Source organism: Triticum aestivum, chromosome 5B (assembly GCF_018294505.1).
Source record: "Triticum aestivum cultivar Chinese Spring chromosome 5B, IWGSC CS RefSeq v2.1, whole genome shotgun sequence".
NCBI classification, from domain to species: Eukaryota; Viridiplantae; Streptophyta; class Magnoliopsida; order Poales; family Poaceae; genus Triticum; species Triticum aestivum.
In genome coordinates this window covers 229,294,013-229,311,995 of record NC_057807.1, presented here as the reverse complement: position 1 = coordinate 229,311,995, position 17,983 = coordinate 229,294,013, and positions in this window count along the sequence as shown.

Below are 17,983 nucleotides of genomic sequence, written 5' to 3'. Positions count from 1 at the left end.
ATTGTCACCACAGATACGCACGGCAAGACATACATCAAGTGTTCTCAAATCCTTAAAGACTCAATCCGATAAGAGAACTTCAAAGGGAAAACTCAATCCATTACAAGAGAGTAGAGGGGGAGAAACATCATAAGATCCAACTATAATAGCAAAGCTCGTGATACATCAAGATCGTGCCATAGAGAGAACACGAGAGAGAGAGAGAGAGATCAAAGACATAGCTACTGGTACATACCCTCAGCCCCGAGGGTGAACTACTCCCTCCTTGTCATGGATAGCGTCGGGAAGATGAAGATGGCCACCGGTGATGGATTCCCCCTCCGGCAGGGTGCCGGAACGGGCTCCCGAGAGGTTTTTGGTGGCTACAGTGGCTTGCGGTGGCGGAACTCCCAATCTATCTTGATATTCGATGGTTTTAGGGTATGTAAACTTATATAGGCGAAAGAAGTCGATCGAGGGAGCCTCAAGGGGCCCACGAGAGGGGAGGGCGCGCCCAGGGGGGTGGGCGCGCCCCCCCTATCTCGTGGCTTCCTCGATGCTCCCCTGGCTTGCACTCCAAGTTTCTTGGGTCACGTTCGTTACAAAAATCACGCTGCCGAAGGTTTCATTCCATTCGGACTCCGTTTGATATTCCTTTTCTTTGAAATACTGAAACAGGCAATAAAACAGCAATATGGGCTGGGCCTCCGGTTAATAGGTTAGTCCCAAAAGTAATATAAAAGTGTATAATAAAGCCCGTAATCATTCAAAACAGATAATAAAATAGCATGAATGCTTCATAAATTATAGATACGTTGGAGACGTATCAGCATCCCCAAGCTTAATTCCTACTCGTCCTCGAGTAGGTAAATGGTAAAAGAAAGAATTTATGAAGTGTGAATGCTAGAAGGTGCACAAGTTTGATCAATGATAATTTTAAACACCTTTTCTAGCATGATTATAAGTCATAACAGTAGTTCATCTCATAAGACTTTTCACGAACAAGTAACAAGCAATTCATATGTTAAAGCATAGACCATAAACTTTCTTGAAAACTAGCAAACTTCATACTCAATCATCAAACAATTGCAATTCATCTTATTTTCAGGAATAGCAAACTCCACATACTCAACTATCATATAGTCTTCTACAATTGCTAACACTCACACAATACTAATGGTTATGGAGTTTCAATCGGACACTAAGAAAGATAGGGGCTTATAGTGTTGCCTCCCAATGTATTCACCTTTGGGTGATGTCAACAATAACAGTTCATGCTAACTTACATCCAATTGGATATATATATCAGGATCTTTCCAACACGAGGTGCTTGCCAAAGGATAAAATGAAAAAGGGAAAGGTGAAGATCACCTTGACTCTTGCATAAAGTAAAAGACATAAAGTAAAAGATAGGCCCTTCGCAGAGGGAAGCAGAGGTTGTCATGCGCTTTTAGGGTTGGATGCACAAAATCTTAATGCGAATGAAAATCACTTTATATTGCCACTTGTATATGGACCTTTATTATCCAGTCCGTCGCTTTTATTGCTTCCATAACAAGATCATATAAAGCTATTTTCTTCACACCAAAAGATAATACATATTTAGAGAGCAATTTTATTGCTTGCACCGATGACAACTTACTTGAATGATCTTACTCAATGCATAGGTAGGTATGGTGGACTCTCATGGCAAAACTGGGTTTAAGGATATTTGGAAGCACAAGTAGTATCTCTACTTGGTTCAAGGAATTTTGGCTAGCATGAGGGGGAATGGCAAGCTCAACATGTTTGAATGATCCATAACAATATACTTTAACTGAGATGTGCGAAAACATAACCCATTACGTTGTCTTCCTTGTCCAACATCAACTCTTTAGCATGTCATACTAAATGAGTGCTCCCAATTATAAAAGATTTCTAGGATAGTGTATTTATATGTGGAATCTCTCTTCCTTCAATATTCTTTCATGAATTGTTCAAATGACCAATACAATGCTTGCTAACCTTCAATAAATTTACAACCTCTACTTCTTAGATCTGAAGTCATTACTCCCCATGGGATAAGCAAATGAGACATATATAATTTCAGATTTGTGACAATCAACTCATTCAACAATTTACTCATAGGATATAAGTGAAGCACACGAGTAAATGACAAACTAATCCAAAAAGATATAAGTGAAGATCAATGAGTAGCTAAATGATTATGCAACTATGTGAAGACTCTCTCTCAATTAAGAATTTCAGATCTTAGTATTTTATTCAAACAGCAAGCAAAGCAAAACAAAATGACATTGCAAGGATAGCACAACTCATGTGAAGAAGAAAAAACTTAGGCTCAATCGATACTAACCGATAATTGTTGAAGAAGAAAGGTGGGATGCCTACCGGGGCATCCCCAAGCTTAGATGCTTGAGACTTCTTGAAATATTATCTTGGGGTGCCTTGGGCATCCCCAAGCTTAAGCTTTTGTGTCTCCTTAATTCCTATCATATCATGGTTTCTTCTTTTTTATCAAAAGCTTCATCCACACCAAACTCAACAAGAACTCGTCAGATAGGTTAGTGTAAACCAATGCAAAACCTTATCATTTTCTACTGTAACAAATCACTAAAATTATTATTCAACATTGCATACTAAATTTCTCTGCATATTTAATACTCCTATCCTCAAATAGAATCATTAAACAAGCAAACATATGCAAACAATGCAACCATAACAGCAATCTGTCAAAACAATATAGTCTGTAAAGAATGCAAGATTAATCATACTTCCCTTACTCCAAAAATTATGATAAAAATACTACGCTGTAGAAGATTTATCAGAGTGAAATATTAAAAAAGTTTCAACATTATACCATTCTCTGACTTTTCTAGGGAATTTTTGCAACAGCGGTAAACTTTCTGTTTTCAAACAGCAACATGTATACTAGCAAAATAAGCAAGGTAAAGGCTATCCTTGACATTTTTATTGAAAATAAAGATGCAAAACATTATTATAAATAACATAAAGCAAATAATAACAAAATAAAATGACGCTACAAGCAAAACACATATCATGTGGTGAATTAAAGTATAGCTCCAAGTAAAGTTACCGATGGACGAAGACGAAAGAGGGGATGACATCCGGGGCATCCCCAAGCTTAGGCTCTTGGTTGTCCTTGAATATTGCCTTGGGGTGCCTTGGGCATCTCCAATCTTAGGCTCTTGCTGCTCCTTATTCCATAGTCCATCGAATCTTTACCCAAAACTTGAAAACTTCACAACACAAAACTCAACAGAAAACTCGTAAGCTCTGTTAGTACAAGAAAATAAAACCACCACTTAGGTACTGTAATGAACTTATTATAAATTCATATTGTTGTAATATCTACTGTATTCTAACTTCTCTATGGTTCATACACTCCGATACTACTCATAGATTCATCAAAATAAGCAAACAACACAATGAAAACAGAATCTGTCAAAAACAGAACAGTCTGTAGTAATCTGTATCAAACGTATACTTTTGGAACTCCAAAAATCCTACCAAATTAGTAAGTCATAAGATATTTGTGTACCAATCCAGAGCAAAAAGAATCAGATCAGAAGCATGTTTCTGTGAATTACAAAAACTAATTTACTGGGTGCAAGTTTTTGATTTTCAGCAGGATCAACACAACTATCACCGTAAGCTATCCTAAAGGTCCTACTTGGCACTTTATTGAAACAAAACCTATAAGACATGATTACTACAGTAGCATATCATGTGGAAACACAAAAACAGTAAGGATAAATATTGGGTTGTCTCCTAACAAGCGCTTTTCTTTAATGCCTTTCTAGCTAGGCATGATGATGACAATGATGCTCACATAAAAGATAAGAATTGAAACATAACGGGAGCTTCATGAAGCATATGACTAGCACATTTAAGTCTAACCCACTTCCTATGCATAGGGATTTTGTGAGCAAACAACTTATGGGAACAGTAATCAACTAGCATAGGAAGGTAAAACAAGGATAGCTTCAAAACTTTAAGCACATAGCGAGGAAACTTGACATTATTGCAATTCCTACAAGCATATGTTCCTCCCTCATAATAATTTGCAGTAGCATCATGCATGAATTCAACAATATAACCAGCACCCAAAGCTTTCTTTTTAGGATATACAAGCATAGAAAATTCACTACTCTCCACATAAGCAAAATTCTTCTCATTCGGAATAGCGGGAGTATCATAAGAGACTTGAACACTAAAAATTGTTTCCACATTAAAAGAGTAATGTTCAGAAAAAGGGTAATGATAATCATGACAAGTTTTATAAATATAATCATCACTACTTTTTATAGCATAAGTTTCATCGCAATAATCATCATAAGTAGCAACTTTGTTCTCATCATAATCGATTGAAACCTCTCCCAAGATAGTGGAATCACTAAATAAAGTTGACCCTCTTCCAATTCCACTTTCGTATTCATCACAATAAGATTCAACATCCTCCAAAATAGTGGGATAACTACTTCCTAAAGTTGACACTCTTCCAAATCCACTTTCATCAATATAATCATCATAGGTAAGAGGCATCCTATCATCATAACAACTTTGCATATCGAAACTTGGGATGCTAAAAATATCATCTTCATTAAACATAGCATCCCCAAGCTTGGGACAAACATTAATTTCATAAAATATATTCCCAAATATGTCATCCTCATCAAACATAGCTTCCCCAAGCTTGGGCCTTTTCATATCATAAGCATAATCACTTTCATCATTAATAGTATGGATAGCACCAATAGTATAGCAATTATCATCAACACAATGAGTAGTAGGAGCAACTTCATTTGAGAGGGATACCTTTTTACCTTTGTTGCTCCTTCTTTTATTTTTCTTCTTCACATTATGTGTGGGTTCAACCTTCTTCTTTGAGCTCCTTATTGATGAGATTGGTTGAATAGAAAGCTCCTCCTCGTTACCTGATTCATCATAAGAAATAATAGGAGGATATTGGGAGGTCTCTTCCCTTTCATTAGTATTCTCTTCATCTCCTAATTGCTTTCTTTTCTTTAGGTAATTGGCAATATAAGGATTTTCAATGCAATTCACCGCACAATACAAATAAATCTTCTCTAGATCAAAGTCAAGAAATCTATCAAGATTAAATTTTGGAATACCCTCAGTTACACGTTTCATTTCTTCATACCCCAAAAGAAGACTAAGCTCTTTATGATGCCCAAGGGTAATCAAGCTATCACAATTTTTGGACACGATTCGATCATGAAACAATCTGCATTGGAGATTTAAATGACCACGTTCATTGCAAAGTTCATAAGGAGCGCGAAAAATATTGAATTTTTCAGCACAAACATCAAGACTTTCTTGCAACCATTTAGTTTCTAAATACTTATGCCTCTTGCAATATTTATTTTCCCTATTTGGTGTGTACTTGCAAACCCAATCTACTCCACAAAAATCGACATGCTTATAAGAGATATTTCATCATAACTAGTGCAATCATCATTAGTACTATGGATATTCAAAGAGTTCATACTAACAACATTGCAATCATGCTCATCATTCAAAGATTTAGTATCAAGCATTTTATAGACTTCTTCTTCCAGCACTTGAGCACAATTTTCCTTTTCATCATACTCACAAAAGATATTAAAAAGATGAAGCGTACGAGACAAACTTAACTCCATTTTTTTGTAGTTTTCTTTTATAAACTAAACTACTGATAAAACAAGAAACAAAAAGATTCGATTGCAAGATCTAAAGATATACCTTCAAGCACTCACCTCCCCAGCAATGGCGCCAGAAAGAGCTTGATGTCTACTACACAACCTTCTTATTGTAGACGTTGTTGGGCCTGCAAGTGCACAGGTTTGTAGGACAGTAGCAAATTTCCCTCAAGTGGATGACCTAAGGTTTATCAATCCGTGGGAGGCATAGGATGAAGATGGTCTCTCTCGAACAACCCTCCAACCAAATAACAAAGAGTCTCTTGTGTCCCCAACACACCCAATACAATGGTAAATTGTATAGGTGCACTAGTTCGGCGAAGAGATGGTGATACAAGTGCAATATGGATAGTAGATATAGGTTTTTGTAATCTGAAAATATAAAAACAGCAAGGTAACTAATGATAAAAGTGAGCGTAAACGGTATTGCAATGGTAGGAAACAAGGCCTAGGGTTCATACTTTCACTAGTGCAAGTTCTCTCAACAATAATAACATAGATAGATCATATAACAATCCCTCAACATGCAACAAAGAGTCACTCCAAAGCCACTAATAGCGGAGAACAAACGAAGAGATTATGGTAGGGTACGAAACCACCTCAAAGTAATTCTTTCGGATCGATCTATTCAAGAGTTCGTACTAGAATAACACCTTAAGACACAAATCAACCAAAACCCTAATGTCACCTAGATACTCCATTGTCACCTCAAGTATCCGTGGGCATGATTATATGATATGCATCACACAATCTCAGATTCATCTATTCAACCAACACAAAGTACTTCAAAGAGTGCCCCAAAGTCTCTACCGGAAAGTCAAGACGAAAATGTGTGCCAACCCCTATGCATAGGTTAATGGGCGGAACCCGCAAGTTGATCACCAAAACATACATCAAGTGGCACGTGATATCCCATTGTCACCACAGATACGCACGGCAAGACATATATCAAGTGTTCTCAAATCCTTAAAGACTCAATCTGATAAGATAACTTCAAAGGGAAAACTCAATCCATTACAAGAGAGTAGAGGGGGAGAAACATCATAAGATCCAACTATAATAGCAAAGCTCGCGATACATCAAGATCGTGCCATAGAGAGAACACGAGAGAGAGAGATCAAACATATAGCTACTGGTACATACCCTCAGCCCCGAGGGTGAACTACTCCCTCCTCGTCATGGATAGCGCCGGGATGATGAAGATGGCCACCGGTGATCCATTCCCCCTCCGGCAGGGTGCCAGAACGGGCTCCCGAGCGGTTTTTGGTGGCTACAGAGGCTTGCGGCGGCGGAACTCCCGATCTATCTTGATATTCAATGGTTTTAGGGTATGTGGACTTATATAGGCGAAAGAAGTCGGTTGGGGGAGCCTCGAGGGGCCCACGAGAGGGGAGGGCATGCCTAGGGGGGTGGGCGCGCCCGCCTATCTCGTGGCTTCCTCGATGCTCCCCTGGCTTGCACTCCAAGTTTCTTGGGTCACGTTCGTTCCAAAAATCACGCTGCCGAAGGTTTCATTCCATTCGGACTCCGTTTGATATTCCTTTTCTTCGAAATACTAAAGCAGGCAATAAAACAACAATATGGGCTGGGCCTCCGGTTAATATGTTAGTCCCAAAAGTAATATATAAGTGTATAATAAAGCCCGTAATCATTCAAAACAGATAATAAAATAGCATGAATGCTTCATAAATTATAGATACGTTGGAGATGTATCAGCCGTCAACATGCTGAAAGTGACACCGGGCCAGAAATTGGCCCAACACTTAAATGGGCCGCTAAACGGCCAAAAGTCAGGTCCGACTACAAATGGCCCATCAGATTTATGGGTCGTCAACAGGCTGAAAGACACACCAGGCAGGAAATTAGCCCAACATTTAAATGGGTCGCTAAAAGGCCGAAAGATGTACATCCTAAAAATTGGCCCATCCATTAAATGGGCTGTTAACAGGCCGAAATCTCATCGGGCCGATATTGAGCCCAAATATATAGCGGCCTGTTAACGGGCTCGAACTGACGATGGGCTGCAATGGTGTCAAATCTTTAGCGGGCCGTTGACGGGCCAAATTGGCACATCTCTTCTGGGTCGTGGGCTTAAATGGACCTGACACAAGTAGGCCTTATATGGGCCGGCCTGCTAATTTTTACTAGGTCGGCCTTTTTTCACCGGAATGGGCCACTGTTGGGCCGTACCACGTGTCGACCTATCATAGGCGCCTCCTGTCCAATGAGTGGATGACATTTGTCCCAACGGTGAGGCAACACGTGTTTCCTGCGGCCAATGATGATTTTACACGTGGAAAATCCCCATTGGTCCGGGCTGCTAACGGGTTATCGTATCCAAAACCTAACCCGATAGCTTAACGATGTTCCGTTACGGTGGATGCCACGTGTCGGTCACCCTTGACGAAAGCATTTCTGTGACGCGCAATTGATCGTCATGGAAGTGGATACTTCTGTGATGATAATTTTGGTAATGTCATGGAGCACTTCTACGACAGCACAGGGATGACTATCTTGATTCTGTCATAAAATCGTCATGGATGTACATGCATGACAGAAAATGCGACCTACTGTGACAAACACGTATCATCACGGAAGTGTATGTTTTTGTAGTGTATGAGGCCGGTGTCATCGGACCCTCGGACTCGTCTCCGGCTACAGGCTCCGAACCGCGTGCATCCGTGCCTATTGAATCCGATTGGGCACCGATCAAGGAGTTTACCTCCGCGGATATCTTTCAGCACTCGCCCTTGGGCGACGTGCTAAATTCATTGAGGTCTCTCTCCTTGTCAGAAGACTCTTGGCCGAACTATGTCCGGCTGGAATGGGAAGCGGACGATAAAGAAATTCGTTCCCCACCCACCACCCACTTAATAGCCACTATCGATGATTTAAGCGACGTGCTTGACTTCAACTCCGAAGACATCGACTGTATGGACGACGATGCAGGAGAAGAACAGGAACCACCGCCCACAGGGCGCTGAACAGCCACCTCATCATATGACATATATATATGGTGGACACCCCTAAAGAAAGCGATGGTCGTGAGGCAATGGAGGATATTCCCCCTAAGAAGCAATCTAAGCACCGGCGTCATAGGCGCCGCTCTAAGCCCCGTCAGAGCAAAAATAGCGATACCGGCACAAATAGCAATCCGGATGGTGCCGAAGACGAAAACAATCCCGCCCAGCCAGGCTTCGAGCAGGCCGAACGGGAGGATGGGCAAGCTAGCCCTAAAGAATAGGCAATGGATGGAGAATCAGAGGATGACACTTACATGCCCCTCTCCGAAGACGAAGCGAGCCTCGGCGACGAAGAATTCATCGTGCCTGAGGATCCCGTCGAGCAGGAGCGCTTCAAGCGCCAGCTTATAGCCACTCCAAAAAGCCTGAAGAAAAAACAGCAGCAGCTTCAAGCTGATCAAGATCTGCTAACTGATAGATGGACTGAGGTCTTGGCAGCCGAGGAATACAGACTCGAGCGCCCAACTAAAAGTTACCCAAAGCGCAGGTTGCTACCTCAACTCGAGGAGGAGGCATTAAAGCCCACACTACCAGCACACGACGCGGCTGACCAGCCACCTCGTGGCCGAGACAAAGCAGCGTATCAACCCGAACTCTAGCCCGCACCCCATCGCCAATCAAAAAATGACACCAAGGCCCTGGGCTACACGAAGGACCTGCGAGACATATTGGAAAACAAAGCAGGACATTCAAGATCGATCTACGGATCACGGGGGCGCTCCACAACGCGTGATGATGACCGTCACGCCAGATATACTAAAAACATGTTCGGCCGGGCTGAATACAACAGACCAGACTCATTTGAACTACGTCGCGATGTAGCCCAGCATAGAGGCACCGCACACCCCCTATGCTTCACTGATGAAGTAATGGATCATGAATTCCCAGAAGGGTTTAAACCCAGGAACATTGAATCATATGATGGTACAACAGACCCCGCAGTATGGATTGAAGATTTCCTTCTCCACATGCACATGGCCTGCAGCGATGATCTACATGCCATCAAGTACCTCCCACTTAAGCTCAAAGGACCAGCTAGGCATTAGCTGAATAGCTTGCCGGCAAACACCATTCGCAGTTGGGAGAACCTGGAAGAGTCATTCCTTGACAATTTCCAGGGCACTTATGTGCGACCACCGGACGCTGATGATTTAAGTCACATAACCCAACAGCCCGGAGAGTCAGCCAGGAAATTCTGGACTCGGTTCCTAACTAAAAAGAACCAAATTGTCGACTGTCTGGATGCTGAAGCCCTAGCGGCCTTTAAACATAACATCCACGATGAGTGGCTCGCCCGACACCTCGGCCAAGAGAAGCCGAAGTCCATGGCAGCCCTCACGACACTCATGACCCGCTATTGTGTGGGCAAGGAAAGCTGGCTGGCTCGTAGCAACAGCACATCAAGAAATCCTAGCACTTCAGATGCCAGAGATAGCAACGGTAAGCCACGACGCAACAGACATAAGCATCGCAACAATGGCGACAACGCCGAAGACACGGCAGTCAATGCCGGATTCAGTGGCTCTAAGTCCGATCAGCGGAAAAAGGCATTCAAAAGAAACAATCTGGGGCCGTCCAGTTTGGACCGCATACTAGATCGCTGATGTCAAATTCACGGCACCCCCGATAAACTAGCCAACCACACCAACAGTGAATGCCGTGTGTTTAAACAGGCCGGCAAGTTGAATGCCGAAAATGAGGAAAAGGGGCTGCATAGCGAAGACGACAAGGAGCCCCGGCCGTCGAACACAGGAGGACAGAAGAAATTTCCTCCCCAAGTGAAAACAGTAAACATGATATACGCAACCCATATTCCCAAACAAGAACGGAAGCATGCACTAAGGGACGTCTATGCGATGGAGCCAATTGCCCCAAAGTTCAACCCATGGTCTTCTTGTCCGATCACTTTCGATTGCTGGGACCATCCTACCAGTATCCGTCATGGCGGTTCTGCCGCATTGGTCCTTGACCCCATCATTGACGGATTCCATCTCACACGAGTCCTTATGGACGGTGGCAGCAGCCTGAACCTGCTCTATCAGGATACAGTGCGCAAAATGGGCATCGACCCCTCAAGGATCGAGCCCACAAAACCACCTTTAAAGGTGTCATACCAGGTGTAGAGGCCTGTTGCACGGGCTCAATCACACTGGAAGTAGTCTTCGGATCACCGGACAACTTCCGAAGCGAGGAGTTAATCTTCGATATCGTCCCTTTCCGCAGTGGCTATCATGCACTGCTCGGACGAACCGCATTTGCTAGATTCAATGCGGTACCGCATTATGCATACCTCAAGCTCAAAATGCCGGGACCTCGTGGGGTTATAACAGTAAATGGAAACACAGAGCGCTCGCTCCGTACAGAGGAGCACACTGCGGCCCTCGCAGCAGAAGTACAAAGCAGCCTTCTTAGGCAGACCGCCAATTTGGTGATAAAGAACCCGGACACCGTCAAGCGAGTCCGAAGTACCCCACAACAGGATCATCCGGCACGTCCAGAGCTCGCCTAGCAATTCGGCCTCCGTCCTTGTCCCAGTCAAGCGGCGAAATTTGTGCCGCGTGTACATAATTACGCACTCACAATACCATGGGCATAGGCGGAGGCACGGCTATGACACGGTCCAATATGCGGCTCAATCGCCCCGGGATCAGTATATCTTCACATCTTTTCTTTTCAGGTCCCTATTTTCGGGAGGTCCTCCCGATAATCTGACTATCGGACATATAACAGGATACACCAATGAGACAAGAAGCTCTGGCGTACAAGGGAATCCCCACGTGGTCTATGATAACGATTGGCATACCTGTTTTACATACCCACATGCAGCTTACCCTTGGCCAGGACATGTCAAATAGTCCTATTTTTGCTTATCGCACTACTTGTATACATACGCTTTGACGTATTATTTAAATAACAATGGAAAATAATGTATAGCGTCAGTTTACTATTACATTTATTTATCCCTTTCCTTTACTGCTTATTTATTACAAATTGCACTCGTACATTTTGGTACGTCCGGCTCGCGAGGGGCTTCAGTGTACCACATAACACGGCAAGAAAAGTCTGAACACTTTCGACAATGCAGCACCCCGAACTTATAGCATTATATGCATCAGCTCCGAATCATGTCTTGGGTCAATAGTTGGGTTTGCCCGGCTCCCATGTTTTGGTACCTTACGTTCCGCTATATCGGCTAAGGTAGCACAAGGAGAACTACTGCGATTGTGTTTCAGTTCTTCCGGATGAGCACCTCAGTAGAGAAAGCCGAAAACTGACTGTCATGATAAGGCAAGAGCTGGTCGCTGTTCAAGAGGTCTCAAATCCTTAAAGATTTTTTCCACTTCAGGCAAGGAATCGGCCTTGTCCGATTTAGGCGTGTATAGCGCCCCAAGTTTGGCCTTCCGAATACAAGGGGCTCCACCAAAATTTAAAATTGTAGACTTCTATGGCTAAGTGAGAGTGATAAAGTTGTATAGTCCGATTGCCTTGTTCGTTACGCTAAACACCTCCTTAAAGGACCAAAAATTTGGATAAAGAGTGTTTAGATTTATCCCGAACACCCCAGTACTAGTTACATGGGGGCAGAAGCCAACAACTGGCCAACTCTCAGACTTTATAAACGGCCGCACAGAAGGTAATATTTTAAATTAACAAGCGTTATATAGCGCACACGAACTCGTTTTCATATTACAGGATGACATGAGTACATTCATTCAAATCTTACATCCTTAGCACATTCATCCGCCACAAGGCGGGCACCCTTCAGGACATTGTCATAATATTGTTCGGGGCGGTGATGCTCCTTGCCCTTCGGCAGCCCCTCTGTCACCAGCTTCTCGGCATCCATCTTCGACCAGTGCACTTTCGCACGGGCCAAGGCCCTGCGCGCACCTTCAATACAGACGGACCGCTTAATGACTTCAAGTCGCGGACATGCACTTACCAGCCACTTCACAAGGCTGAAGTAGCTGCTGGGCAGGGGCTCGCCAGGCCACAGCCGGACTATGAGGTCCTTCATGGCCAGTTCGGCCGCCTTGTGCAGTTCGACCAGTTGCTTCAGCTGGTCGCTCAAGGGCATCAGATGTTCGGTCCCAGTATATTGAGACCAGAACAACTTCTCCATCAAGCTCCCTTCTTCGGCATGATAGAACTCCGCAGCATCCAATATGCTACACGGCAGATCTGCAAATGCTCCTGGAGAGCTCCGAATTCGGGTAAGTAAAAGGATAGTCTCCTTCACATGCTTGCTTTGCATAATGAATGCCTTACCCGTTGCTATCTTCTTGGCCGCCTGAATCTCCTAGAGGGCCTTTTGGGCTTCAGCCTTGGCATTTTGTGCGCCCTCGAGGGCCTTCGCAAGATCGGACTCTTGCGTCTTGGAGTCATGCTCCAAGGACTCGAATTTTCTGACGAAGTCTTGGAGCTCTTGTTGGACCTCATCAACCCGAGCCTCCTGTTTCTCACGCTCGATGCGCTCCTTGGCCGCTTTGTCTTCGGCCTCGGACAGTGTCTTCTTAAGGGCTGCCACTTCGGTCATGGCCCCTATTAAAATTCATGGTGCTTCTATTAGCATCAACAATTTTTCCTTTATATGACATACACACGGGGTATCGCTTACCTTTGTTCTCCTCGAGCTGCCTCTTCACGAGGCCGAGCTCTTCCTCGGCCCGCCCCAGGTCCCGCTTCAGTTCCTAGACCTCTGCAGTATGGGCGGCAGTGGCCAGTAGCAACGCCTGCTTATTCACATAGACATAATATGATTAGACTCCTGTGGATGTTATTTGATCCTCTGTTCGGCTTTTCTTTCTGAACACCAAACAGAGCATCAGGGGCTACTGTCTATGCTGGGATATTCTCTCATAATTTAATTACTTACCTCAAAGCCTGTTAGGAGGCTGAAGCAGGCTTCAGTCTGTCGGATGTTGGGTTCCGGCAGACCCTTAAGGTTCATACTCTGGGGTGCGCGCGAAGATCTTCCCCCTACCACTCCACGTCCGATCGCCTCACGAGAATCTAAACTAAACGATGAACAACATGAGGGACACGAGATTTATACTGGTTCAGGCCACCGTTGTGGTGTAATACCCTACTCCACTATGTGGTGTGGTGGATTGCCTCAGGGGCTGATGATGAACAGTACAGGGAAGAACTGCCTCACGAGAGGTGTTCTTGAGCTGGCGCAATGAACTGCTTGGATGAGTTTGACTGCTTCTTCGTCTAATGAGCACTCGATGAGATCGGATCCCCCCTTCTTGTGGTGGCTAGTCCTATTTATAGAGGCCTTGGCCCTCTTCCCAAATATTGAGCGGGAAGGGCGCCAACAGTGGCCATTTTGAAGGGAAAAATCTAGTACAAGTTATCCTGACTAAAGTTGGTCTTCGGCTGCCAAAGGTACTAGCGATGACGCCGCCTTGGGCTCCACGGTGACCTCCATCCTGCCGCTTTGCTGGTCTTAGTCTCGTTGCACCGAAATGGTAACCTTTGCCTGATGCCTTGGTACTCCACGCCTGTGCTTGCCTCCTTTTCACCAAAGAGGAAACAAGGACACTGCACAGGCCGGCACCCGCCTGGTCTCGATTATCATGGCTTGCGTCACGAGCACCTCGCGAGGTACCCTGCCTTGATCTCTCCGCCTCCTCGCGAGCCTTCCTGACGAGGCCGCTCATGAGGAAGTCGTGTGTCGTCCTCCCCGCGAGGCTTTGCCCCTCGCGAGGGTCTTGAGTCTTGCACTGATGAAGATGGGCCGTACTGGGCCACCACTCGAGCTACGCCGCAGGCCACGGGCAGGCAAGTGTGGGGACCCCCGTTCCCAGAATGCCGATAGTAGCCCCAGGGCCCAAGGCGCGCTCGGACTTGGCTTAGCGGAGAAGTGAAGGGGCAGGTGCGGAGCGCCATGGGCCCCATCAGCCTGCGGCCTTGGGCGCCGCATGGCGGTTGATTGGACATGGGCACCTCCTCTTCCCAATGCTGCCTCGGCATCTACCCAACTTGACAAGTCCCTGCATGCATAAATGGGTCATGATTACCTGTGATCATGGAGGCCGACGGTTGGCCTCCTCCGGACTATAAGTACGGACGGGCGAGAGCCCCCGTGGTCCATCTCTTTCTGCTTCACTCCTTCTTCTTCGCCCTTGCTCCTCTTTATGCCAATGGCGCCGATCCGCCGATTTTCAGCGGAAGAGAAGGGGAAGGCCCCAGAGAGGGTCCCGACCCGCTTCCGCCGAAGAAGCGGCCGGTCCCCGGCCACCGTGACGTGGTCGCGTGGCAGGAGACGTCGAGGCCCTGGTACGAGCGGCCGCCGCCTGCGATTCCGCTACCCTTTTATGCTCGGGCCGAGGGCCCTGGAGAAGAAAATGCCGAGTGGCACCGCCGGCACCGCCGGCGCCGCCGACGACTCACGGCGGTGTGCATTATCACCCATGGAGTCCATGCCGAGGGCTCTTCTCGCGAGCTTGTGCTTCATGCCGCTATGCCTCCGCGCTCTTGGATTTGCCTTCCTACCTCCTTCGCCTTCGAGATGACGCCGAGGGGGCCTCTAGAGCTCTGGCTGCAGCATGGTGACTGCAGCACCCTTGCGACCGGAGCGGAGGTCGAGGTTGTCGCTCCGGGCAAGGTCTTCATGACCCGGGGTTGGGGCGAGATCGCTCGGGTCTGCCGGACAGGGGGCGCCCTCATAATTCATCTTGAATACGATGGCGCCTCCTTGATGTTCTTCAAGGTCTTTTACGCGGAAGGATGCCGACTGGAGTGCTTCCCCAAGGAAGGCAGCCGGGGCATCGAAGTGGCGAGAGCCAGGCCTGCCAATCGCTTCTCCAGCAGCTCCTCTGGTAGCAGCGGAGAAGCCGGAGGGTCCAGCAACTCTCCCGAGCTTCTCGTAACTCCGGACACGAGCGACGACAGCTATGAGCCCCCAAGCTCGCGTCGCACTCAGAGCAGGGCGGCTGCATTCGGCCGCTGATGCCGCTGATCTGGATGGGGTTGGCACCGGCGTTTGGCGGCCCACTGTTGATGATGGCGTCTCCTGTGGAGGTGCGCGTAGTTAGTGTTCCTTAGGACTAGCACCTTTTGTCCCCTGCAAGGAATCAAAGAAAAAACCCCGCGGGGCTATGTAAGGCGTCTGCCATGTCTTTTGTGAATATTATCATTATTATGAATTGATGCGAGATACTTGTCCTGTCTCGGCTCGGCTGCCCCTTTCTGTCCTCGCGAGGGCTTGATGCTCTATGCTGACAGGTCCCGGTCCCCAGGCAGGCTTCAACCGTCGCTGGTATGCCAGGTCGTGATGCCGTGGTCAAGGCCAGGAGGTGAGCGGCCCGAGGTCCAGTAAGAGCCCCCGAGGCGCGATGCTCAGGAGGTCCCCTTTAGTGCTCAAGCAGCCTCCGCTGGGCAAGAAAGGAAGGCAAGTCACTGTGACAGAGCTACACTAGGCGAGGGTTTAGCATCGCGTCAATTTAGCTTTTGCAGGGGCATGACTTATCTCGTGAGCTTGGAGTCGTTATTCGGCAAGGTGCCTGGCCCACGCGCCGGCAGCTGGGGTGTCGCTGGCTTGGGTCCTCGTGAGCTTCTCCCCTCTTGCCAGCACTTTCCTTCATGCTATACGTCCTCAGGTCCCGGCCCTCGAGCGAGCTCAGCCGCCGCTGGTATGACAAGTCGTGATGCCGTGGGTCAAGGCCAGGGGGTGAGGGCTGGAGAGCCAGTAAGAGCCCATGAGTCGCGATGCTCAGGCGCCCCCCTTTTGACGCGCGAGTGGATTGCACGGGAGAGAGGGAGAGAGATCTCACGACGCCCCCATGCTATTCCTTAGGTGGATCCTGTACACCAACACGAGGAAAACAAAGACTCCCATTACGGTTGCCGGCCAGCCATTGGTTGCTCCGAGGGGGTGATTGAGGCATTGAGGGCCTGGTGAGGTAGCGCTTTGCAGGGCTGCCGCGGCCAGAGCTCGACCACTCAGATTTGTCGACGTTGCAGGGACACACCCATGCGCAAGCGTCGTGCCAGAGCGAGCGGCTACAAAGGCAGGTGTCAATCGAGCAGGTGATTATCTCAAGCAGGTTAAGCATGAAGAAGCAAATCAACTTAGATAGATGCAGAGAAAGGCACACGCCACAGGGTCAGGCCCAAGCGGCTTGGGAATGATGCAGCCCGAGGGGCGCCCCCAACAAGGTAAGCTGAAGACATAAGCAAAACGGATACATGCCACGGGGACAGACCCACGCGACCTGGGAATGATGCAGCCCTGAGGGCGCTCCCAGCTGAAACGAAACTTGAGAGAAGTCACTTGATACCATTGCAGAGCGAGCGTCAGAGTAGTTGGCGGTGCGTGATGAAGAAGCCAATCCTCACGAGCCCTAGGAGCTCCTAGCCTCGGGAGGCTCAGGAGGTCCGGGCGGCTTGGCGAGGTCCATCTCCATTTCCTCCAGGAGCGCGCGATGCTTGGCCACCCGAGCTTCCAAAATGCTCCTCATCAGGTGCTGGTGGGCAGCAGCCGCATTCGGCAGGCCGAAGGGCATGCGAACGTAGCTGTGCGGTGGACCCTCGCAATGTCCCACGCGCGAAGGCCAGAAGCGCTCTTGCGATACGATTCGGTTGAGCCCTGGGTAGTCGATACAGACGCGCAGCCCGCCATCCTCGCCTAGATGGAGAGCTACGCTGGGAGGGCGGCGATTGCCGCGCATGACTCTCGATTCCTGCAGCTCCTGAGCGACCTTGGTGATGAACTCCTGAGGGTTGGGCCCTCCTTGCCTCACGCCTTCCTGAGGGAAACGTGTCACAAAGCACGCCTCCAAGTGGTGCCCGAGCGCCTCCCTCGTGATCTTGGCAAAGTCAATGGCTCCCCGGGAGAGAGCCCCCGAGCCTTGCCCGAGGAGGGCGCCAGGCGCGCCTCCCTATGCGACGGAAGGTGGCGCCCCTTGTATGGGCGCATGTCCGGATGCGGCGCCTCCGTAGGAGCCTGCCTCCTGAGGCCCTGAGCCAGGTGATGTCTTCTTCTTCTAGGGGGTTGCTTCAGGAAGGTTTCCAATCTTACTGTCTGGGTCCTCGATTGACGCGGCTTGGAAGGCGCGCTAGAGAGAGCACACTGCATCCTTCTCTTCACAGGGGACCGTGATGACTCCGCCACTTCCTGGCATCTTGAGGACATTGTAACCATGGTGAGTCACTGCCATGAACTTGGCCAGGGCTGGATACCCGAGGATGGCATTGTATGGCAGGCGAATGTGGGTGACGTCAAAGTCAATGAGCTCGGTATAGTAGTTCTTG